Consider the following 7,500-nt stretch of genomic DNA (forward strand, 5'->3'; position numbering starts at 1 on the left):
GGTGTGTGTGTGTAAGGGGTGTGTGAGGGGTGTGTGTGAGGTGTGTGTGTGTGTGAGGGGTGTGTGTGTGAGGGGTGTGTGAGAGTGTGAGGGGTGTGTGTGTGTGAGGGGTGTGTGTGTGTAAGGGGTGTGTGAGGGGTGTGTGTGTGTAAGGGGTGTGTGAGGGGTGTGTGTGTGTGAGGGGTGTGTGAGAGTGTGAGGGGTGTGTGTGTGTGAGGGGTGTGTGTGTGTAAGGGGTGTGTGAGGGGTGTGTGTGTGTAAGGGGTGTGTGAGGGGTGTGTGTGTGTGAGGGGTGTGTGTGTGTAAGGGGTGTGTGAGGGGTGTGTGTGTGTAAGGGGTGTGTGAGGGGTGTGTGTGTGTGAGGGGTGTGTGAGAGTGTGAGGGGTGTGTGTGTGTGAGGGGTGTGTGTGTGTAAGGGGTGTGTGAGGGGTGTGTGTGTGTGAGGGGTGTGTGTGTGTAAGGGGTGTGTGAGGGGTGTGTGTGTGTGAGGGGTGTATGTATGTGAGGGGTGTGTGTGTGTGAGGGGTGTGTGAGAGTGTGAGGGGTGGGTGTGGGTGTGGGGTGTGTGTGTGTGAGGGGTGTGTGTGTGTAAGGGGTGTGTGAGGGGTGTGTGTGTGTGTGTGAGGGGTGTGTGAGGGGTGTGTGTGTGTGTAAGGGGTGTGTGAGGGGTGTGTGTGTGTGTAAGGGGTGTGTGAGGGGTGTGTGTGTGTGAGGGGTGTGTGTGTGTGTGAGGGGTGTGTGTGTGTGAGGGGTGTGTGTGTGAGGTGTGTGGGGTGTGTGTGTGAGGGGTGTGTGTGTATAAGGGGTGTGTGAGGGGTGTGTGTGTGTGAGGGGTGTGTGAGGGGTGTGTGTGTGTGTGTAAGGGGTGTGTGAGGGGTGTGTGTGTGTGAGGGGTGTGTGTGTGTGAGGGGTGTGTGAGGGGTGTGTGTGTGTGTAAGGGGTGTGTGAGGGGTGTGTGTGAGGGGTGTGTGTGTGTGAGGGGTGTGTGTGTGTAAGGGGTGTGTGAGGGGTGTGTGTGAGGGGTGTGTGTGTGTGAGGGGTGTGTGTGTGTAAGGGGTGTGTGAGGGGTGTGTGTGAGGGGTGTGTGTGTGTGAGGGGTGTGTGAGGGGTGTGTGTGTGTAAGGGGTGTGTGAGGGGTGTGTGTGAGAGGTGTGTGTGTGTGAGGGGTGTGTGTGTGTGAGGGGTGTGTGTGTGAGGTGTGTGGGGTGTGTGTGTGAGGGGTGTGTGTGTATAAGGGGTGTGTGAGGGGTGTGTGTGTGTGAGGGGTGTGTGAGGGATGTGTGAGGTGTGTGTGTGTGTGTGTAAGGGGTGTGTGAGGGGTGTGTGTGTGTGAGGGGTGTGTGTGTGTGAGGGGTGTGTGAGGGGTGTGTGTGTGTAAGGGGTGTGTGAGGGGTGTGTGTGAGGGGTGTGTGTGTGTAAGGGGTGTGTGAGGGGTGTGTGTGTGTGAGGGGTGTGTGTGTGTAAGGGGTGTGTGAGGGGTGTGTGTGAGGGGTGTGTGTGTGTGAGGGGTGTGTGTGTGAGGTGTGTGGGGTGTGTGTGTGAGGGGTGTGTGTGTATAAGGGGTGTGTGAGGGGTGTGTGTGTGTGAGGGGTGTGTGAGGGGTGTGTGTGTGTGTGTGTAAGGGGTGTGTGAGGGGTGTGTGTGTGTGAGGGGTGTGTGTGTGTGAGGGGTGTGTGAGGGGTGTGTGTGTGTAAGGGGTGTGTGAGGGGTGTGTGTGAGGGGTGTGTGTGTGTGAGGGGTGTGTGTGTGTAAGGGGTGTGTGAGGGGTGTGTGTGTGTGAGGGGTGTGTGTGTGTAAGGGGTGTGTGAGGGGTGTGTGTGAGAGGTGTGTGTGTGTGAGAGGTGTGTGTGTTTGAGGGGTGTGTGTGTGTGAGGGGTGTGTGTGTGGGGTCCTCCACAATGCTGGTGGCTTTGCGGATGCAGCGTGTGGTGTAAATGTCTGTGATGGAGGGGAGAGAGACCCCGATGATCTTCTCAGATGTCCTCACTATTTGCAGGGTCTTGCGATCCGATGAGGTGCAATTTCCGAACCAGACAGTGATGCAGCTGCTCAGGATGCTCTCAATGGTTCCTCTGTAGAACGTGGTGAGGATGAGGGGTGAGAGATGGGCTTTTTTCAGCCTCCTCAAAAAGTAGAGGTGCTGCTGGGCTTTCTTGGTGATGGAGCTGATGTTGAGGGACCAGGTGAGGTTCCCTGCCAGGTGAACACCATGGAATTTGGTGCTCTTGACGATCTCCACAGAGGAGCCGTTGATGTTCGTGGAGAGTGGTCTCTCAGTGCTCTCCTGAAGTCAACAACCATCTCTTTTGTTTTGTCCACATTCAGAGACAGGTTGTTGGTTGTTGGCTCTGCACCAGTCCGTCAGACACTGCACCTCCTCTCTGTATTCTGACATGTTGTTCTTGCTGATGAGATCCACCACATTCGTGTCATCAGCGATCATGATGTGATTCGAGCTGTGCATTGCTGCACAGTCATGAGTCACCAGAGTGAACAGCAGTGGACTGAGCACACAGTCCTGAGGGACCCCATGCTATCCTATAATATCAGCCAGCCAGGTTAGTCTTTACTGTATTTTTTTTAACCTTAACCCGGCTTAGTGATATATTTCTCTCCTGAGGAATGGCTATTACAAACCTTCTAACTGGGTCTTCATTGTTCCCCAAGCCTAACTATGCCCTAAATGTCTATTTATCTTTTGTCTTGCTAAATTAGTTCACAGAAAATGTCTTCTATGGTTTCTCCTATTTTTCTCCAATAGCCTGTCTGGAGGGTAACCAAGTGATCCAGATCTTTCCTATAAGTGCGAAGACAATAGGGGTCTGATAATATATGCTAGAATGTCTGTGATCTGTTGGGTCAATGTCCTCATCCACTATGTTACCACAGTCTGTATTCGATGTAGGGATTATGGCTTCGTTAGAGTAATCCTCCGACAGCTAGCGGGGGACGGCCATGGGGTGCGGCAGAACTAGTTCCTCCACAGATACCCGCTTAATTAAGGTAGTGTATGAGGCTTTATAGCCTCAGAGGGGGGAAATGTTGTGGATAAAAATGACATAAAATAAACATGAGGGAGACCTAGTATGAGTAATGTGTAATTTTATTGATAATTCACAGGACTGGTGGGTGTGTAATCTTGAGGAGAGAGGTAGGGGGAAGAAAATGGGGTGTGTCCTGGGGACATGGGATAGTCAGCAAAGGTGAAATAAGGAGACCACTGAGAGTAGGGCGGACTGACAGGTGAGGAGAGGGAAGAATGGTCAGATTCAAATCCAGCCCCTCCAGTAAAGGAGAGAAGGAAAAATGACGACGGGCACCTAGACACACAGAAGCGGTATTAGGCGGATATTGACGAATTGGATTCACACTTTAAGAGTAACACACTATGGTTTATTAGTCAAAAAGTCAAAAAGAAGTATAAGAGCTGAGGAGTGCAAACACACACACACACTCTCGTACAGTCAAGGGCAGGCATGTAGACATAACACACACTCTCTCTGTCTCTCTCTCTCACACACACACAACATTATAACTTTATAAGAATAATAAAAAGGAGTATTAAGATATTATAAGGGTAATATCTTATAATAATAAAATATATACTCTTTATAAAATAAAGAGTAGTAGGATATGCAGGATAGTAGAAGGGTAATATAATGATATTATGAAGTAGGAAGTACAGTAAACCGTTTTGCAAGCAAATGACATTTGGAGTCATTTGCCCAAAAAGTGAATGTGGGAACCGCTGAACTAAAAGTGCACAAATTCCTGTTAAGAGAGAGGAAGTTGTTGTTGTTGTTTTGTTTGTGTGTGTGTGTGTGTGTGTGTGTGTGTGAGTGAGTGACAGAGAGATACTTATCAGCATGTTGTGTAAAGCTAAGGACACTTCAGTGCAGACTCAAACACACTCAGGTAACAGCTGCTCTCTGTTCATTTTCATTAATGGATTTCCTTATTGATAATGTTGTGTATTATATGTTGTGTACTACATTATGTTGTGTATTATATGTTGTGTATTATATGTTGTGTACTACATTATGTTGTGTATTATATGTTGTGTACTACGTTATGTTGTGTATTATATGTTGTGTACTGTTATGTTGTGTATTATATGTTATGTATTATATGCTGTGTATTATATGTTGTGTACTACGTTATGTTGTGTATTATATGTTGTGTACTACGTTATGTTGTGTATTATATGCTGTGTATTATATGTTGTGTATTATATGTTGTGTATTATATGCTGTGTATTATATGTTGTGTATTATATGTTGTGTATTATATGCTGTGTATTATATGTTGTGTATTATATGTTGTGTATTATATGTTGTGTATTATATGCTGTGTATTATATGTTGTGTATACTACGTTATGTTGTGTATTATATGTTGTGTATTATATGTTGTGTACTACGTTATGTTGTGTATTATATGTTGTGTATTATATGCTGTGTATTATATGTTGTGTACTACGTTATGTTGTGTATTATATGTTGTGTATTATATGTTGTGTATTACATTGTGTGTACTACGTTATGTTGTGTATTATATGTTGTGTATTATATGTTGTGTACTACGTTATGTTGTGTATTATATGTTGTGTATTATATGCTGTGTATTATATGTTGTGTACTACGTTATGTTGTGTATTATATGTTGTGTATTATATGCTGTGTATTATATGTTGTGTATTATATGTTGTGTATTACATTGTGTGTACTACGTTATGTTGTGTATTATATGTTGTGTATTATATGCTGTGTATTATATGTTGTGTACTACGTTATGTTGTGTATTATATGTTGTGTATTATATGCTGTGTATTATATGTTGTGTACTACGTTATGTTGTGTATTATATGTTGTGTATTATATGTTGTGTACTACGTTATGTTGTGTATTATATGTTGTGTACTATGTTATGTTGTGTATTATATGTTATGTATTATATGTTGTGTATTATATGTTGTGTATTATATGCTGTGTATTATATGTTGTGTATTATATGTTGTGTACTATGTTATGTTGTGTATTATATGTTATGTATTATATGTTGTGTATTATATGTTGTGTATTATATGCTGTGTATTATATGTTGTGTATTATATGTTGTGTATTATATGTTGTGTATTATATGCTGTGTATTATATGTTGTGTACTACGTTATGTTGTGTATTATATGTTATGTATTATATGCTGTGTATTATATGTTGTGTACTACGTTATGTTGTGTATTATATGTTGTGTATTATATGCTGTGTATTATATGTTGTGTACTACGTTATGTTGTGTATTATATGTTGTGTATTATATGTTGTGTACTACGTTATGTTGTGTATTATATGTTGTGTATTATATGTTGTGTATTATATGTTGTGTATTATATGTTGTGTATTACATTGTGTGTACTACGTTATGTTGTGTATTATATGCTGTGTATTATATGTTGTGTACTACGTTATGTTGTGTATTATATGTTGTGTATTACATTGTGTGTACTACGTTATGTTGTGTATTATATGCTGTGTATTATATGTTGTGTACTACGTTATGTTGTGTATTATATGTTGTGTATTACATTGTGTGTACTATGTTATGTTGTGTATTATATGTTGTGTATTACATTGTGTGTACTACGTTATGTTGTGTATTATATGTTGTGTATTACATTGTGTGTACTATGTTATGTTGTGTATTATATGTTGTGTATTACATTGTGTGTACTACGTTATGTTGTGTATTATATGTTGTGTATTACATTGTGTGTACTATGTTATGTTGTGTATTATATGTTGTGTATCTGTAAAAATTCTCTGATGTTGTGATGTATATTTTATTTCTCTCTCTCTCTCTCTCTCTCACACACACACACACACATGCGCGCACACACACACACACACACACAGTGTTAATTAATTTGAACTCTTCCTCTCACCTGCTGTCAATCAAAACTCCCTTTACTCTATTGCTGTACTACAGTTGGTATTAGTTTATTTGAGGAATATCATTAGACAGAACTGTAGTAGTGTTTAAAACTGATGAAATATAAACAGGTCACAGTCGAGCTCTCGGAACATTGAACCCTCTTTTAGTTCTCTATTCTGCTCTAAATGAGATACCGCTCGCTCTCTCTCTCGCGCTCTCTCTCTCTCTCTCTCTCTCTCTGTCTCTCTCTGTCTCTCTCTCTCTCACGCACACACACTGTCTCACTCTCTGCGCATGCGCGGTGTTGGAGTGAGCGTGGTGTGTAGAGCGCGTGAGAGCGGTTTGGCGTCTTGTCAAAGTTTTTTGCGAAGTTTCATGCTACACGTCACCCCTCTTTCTGCCCCTGCGACGCGGGTCGTTGTTTCTAACGTGCCCCCTTCATTAAAGACGAGCTGATCATGAAGGAGCTGGCCCGCTTCGGAAAGTTCGCCAGTCCCATGACGGATATCCCGCTCGGCTGTAAGAACTCCGCGGTGAAACACGTCCTGTCTTTCCAGAGACAGGTTTATATGTTTATCAACAACCGAGAACAAACACTGGATATAAACTTCAAGTGTAAACACGGCAACAGCAGCTACACCGTTTTCGCCCGAGGTGTTTTGGGTGTGGGGAGATCAGACATAAACGGCTGAGCTGCCCACGCAGAGCGGTGCAGACAGGGAGCTCCGGGGGAGACACGCCCGGGGTGCAGCAGCAGCAGCAGCAGCGTGGAGACAGTCAGTGGGAGAACACTGGAGCACAGGAGCCTGGGGCAGAGGGGGTAACGACACACAAAGGTCACAGCAGGAAGAGGTCAGTGACGAACACAACACCACTGAAATAATCACAGCACCCAGTGATAACACCGACACCTGCGTCCATGATAGCAACAACAACAACACCGCAGACAGCTTTCATTTCAAACCCTACACCGCTATCGCTGTCGGAGACAGTGACTCCGTACAACCGCAACAGAAGAACCCACAGGACAAGAACATCGAGAACAATGAAGATGACCAGGAAACAACAAGGGAGGAGATGGACAAGGTGGAGGAATTATCCAAACAACCACAGCACAATGTCGAGATGTTGGAGGACTTGGGCCCAGAGTGCAGCGCAGGAGCTACAGGAGAGGAACCCCTCACAGACATGGAGGAGGAAGACGTCACCCCAGATCAACCACACTCATTTAACTGTCCAGAACAACCTGAACAGTTCTACACCACAGAACAGATCAACCGGTTTCTAGAACTGACGAAAGGAAAGCGCAATATCTTACTGACAAAACTCTTCCCGGACAGGAGAAACTTCATCAAATCTGTACAGCACACCCTGGGTGTAATGTCACCAAGGAGACGCTACAGACAGAGGAAACGGACAGCAGCCGCAAGAGGGGAACTGACGTGTGTTGACCTTATAATTTAGAAATGGATGCGCAGTGAATTGGGACTTTATGACTACAATGGATTTATAGTAGATCTGAGAAAGTATTTTGGGGTTTCTGAGTTTGAGGGTGTGGGTGCGGGGTTTGT

At 44.2% G+C, this 7,500-nt stretch overlaps 1 protein-coding gene across 1 annotated transcript in view; it reads left to right on the forward strand.

Annotated features, from left to right (window-relative positions):
* The first annotated feature begins 2,699 nt into the window (after window positions 1-2,699).
* LOC128623170 (myelin-associated glycoprotein-like) overlaps window positions 2,700-7,500 on the forward strand; it is a 14,052-nt gene continuing 9,251 nt past the window's right edge. The window contains exon 1 of the mRNA XM_053650057.1: window positions 2,700-3,915. The gene's annotated coding sequence lies outside the window, so the exon portion shown is untranslated. The remainder of the gene's footprint in view (window positions 3,916-7,500) is intronic.

Source organism: Ictalurus furcatus, chromosome 19 (assembly GCF_023375685.1).
Source record: "Ictalurus furcatus strain D&B chromosome 19, Billie_1.0, whole genome shotgun sequence".
NCBI lineage: Eukaryota > Metazoa > Chordata > Actinopteri > Siluriformes > Ictaluridae > Ictalurus > Ictalurus furcatus.